Source organism: Abrus precatorius, unplaced genomic scaffold, assembly GCF_003935025.1.
Source record: "Abrus precatorius isolate BTA unplaced genomic scaffold, Abrus_2018 Scaffold1, whole genome shotgun sequence".
NCBI classification, from domain to species: Eukaryota; Viridiplantae; Streptophyta; class Magnoliopsida; order Fabales; family Fabaceae; genus Abrus; species Abrus precatorius.
Window position 1 is genome coordinate 9,240,566 of NW_020874291.1, and position 2,500 is coordinate 9,243,065.

Sequence of the window (2,500 nt, forward strand, 5' to 3'; positions counted from 1 at the left end):
ACAAAATAACACCAAATGTGTCTGCAAAGTTTCGTTACATTTCCCCAAGGGAATGATTTATAATGAATTTTTCTCCGAATCATCGCACCATGGTGCACCTTGATGCCCACCTTGGTGCCTCTTGATACCCACCTTGGTGCTTCTTGATACCCACCTTGGTGCCTCTTGGTGCCTCTTGGTGCCCACCTTGGTGCCTCTTGATGCCCACCATGGTGCACCTTGATGCACACCTTGGTGCCTCTTGGTGCCTCTTGGTGCCCACCTTGGTGCCTCTTGATGCCCACCATGGTGCACCTTGATGCACACCTTGGTGCCTCTTGATGCCCACCTTGGTGCCTCTTGATACCCACCTTGGTGCCTCTTGATGCCCACCTTGGTGCCTCTTGATACCCACCTTGGTGCCTCTTGGTGCCCACCTTGGTGCCTCTTGCTACCCACCATGGTGCCTCTTGGTGCCCACCATGGTGCCTCTTGGTGCCCACCATGGTGCACCTTGATGCACACCTTGGTGCCTCTTGATGCCCACCTTGGTGCCTCTTGATGCCCACCTTGGTGCCTCTTGATACCCACCTTGGTGCCTCTTGGTGCCCACCATGGTGCCTCTTGGTGCCCACCATGGTGCACCTTCATGCACACCTTGGTGCCTCTTGATGCCCACCTTGGTCCCTCTTGATACCCACCATGGTGCACCTTGGTGCCTCTTGGTGCCCACCTTGGTGCCTCTTGATGCCCACCATGGTGCACCTTGATGCCCACCTTGGTGCCTCTTGGTGCCCATCATGGTGCCTCTTCATGCCCACCCTGGTGCCTACCTGGTGCGTTTTTATGCACCCTGGTGCCCTCCTGGTGCGTTTTTATGCACCCTGGTGCCCTCCTGGTGCGTTTTTATGCACCCTGGTGCCCTCCTGGTGCGTTTTTATGCACCATGGTGCCTACTTGGTGCGTTTTTCGCACCCTGGTGCCCTCCTGGTGCGTTTTTATGCACCCTGGTGCCCTCCTGGTGCGTTTTTATGCACCCTGGTGCCTACTTGGTGCGTTTTTATGCACCATGGTGCCCTCCTGGTGCGTTTTTATGCACCATGGTGCCCTCCTGGTGCGTTTTTATGCACCATGGTGCCCTCCTGGTGCGTTTTTCGCACCCTGGTGCCCTCTTGGTGCGTTTTTATGCACCATGGTGCCCTCTTGGTGCGTTTTTCGCACCATGGTGCCCTCTTGGTGCGTTTTTATGCACCATGGTGCCCTCTTGGTGCGTTTTTCGCACCCTGGTGCCCTCCTGGTGCGTTTTTATGCACCCTGGTGCCCTCCTGGTGCGTTTTTATGCACCCTGGTGCCTACTTGGTGCGTTTTTATGCACCATGGTGCCCTCCTGGTGCGTTTTTCGCACCCTGGTGCCCTCCTGGTGCGTTTTTATGCACCCTGGTGCCCTCCTGGTGCGTTTTTATGCACCCTGGTGCCCTCCTGGTGCGTTTTTATGCACCATGGTGCCCTCCTGGTGCGTTTTTCGCACCCTGGTGCCCTCCTGGTGCGTTTTTATGCACCATGGTGCCCTCCTGGTGCGTTTTTATGCACCCTGGTGCCCTCCTGGTGCGTTTTTATGCACCATGGTGCCCTCCTGGTGCGTTTTTCGCACCCTGGTGCCCTCCTGGTGCGTTTTTATGCACCATGGTGCCCTCCTGGTGCGTTTTTATGCACCATGGTGCCTACCTGGTGCGTTTTTCGCACCCTGGTGCCCTCCTGGTGCGTTTTTATGCACCCTGGTGCCTACTTGGTGCGTTTTTATGCACCATGGTGCCCTCCTGGTGCGTTTTTCTGCACCCTGGTGCCCTCCTGGTGCGTTTTTCTGCACCATGGTGCCTACCTGGTGCGTTTTTCTGCACCATGGTGCCTACCTGGTGCGTTTTTCGCACCCTGGTGCCCTCCTGGTGCGTTTTTCTGCACCCTGGTGCCTACTTGGTGCGTTTTTATGCACCATGGTGCCCTCCTGGTGCGTTTTTATGCACCATGGTGCCCTCCTGGTGCGTTTTTATGCACCATGGTGCCCTCCTGGTGCGTTTTTCGCACCCTGGTGCCCTCTTGGTGCGTTTTTATGCACCATGGTGCCCTCTTGGTGCGTTTTTCGCACCATGGTGCCCTCTTGGTGCGTTTTTATGCACCATGGTGCCCTCTTGGTGCGTTTTTCGCACCCTGGTGCCCTCCTGGTGCGTTTTTATGCACCCTGGTGCCCTCCTGGTGCGTTTTTATGCACCCTGGTGCCCTCCTGGTGCGTTTTTATGCACCCTGGTGCCTACTTGGTGCGTTTTTATGCACCATGGTGCCCTCCTGGTGCGTTTTTCGCACCCTGGTGCCCTCCTGGTGCGTTTTTATGCACCCTGGTGCCCTCCTGGTGCGTTTTTATGCACCCTGGTGCCCTCCTGGTGCGTTTTTATGCACCATGGTGCCCTCTTGGTGCGTTTTTCGCACCATGGTGCCCTCTTGGTGCGTTTTTCGCACCCTGGTGCCC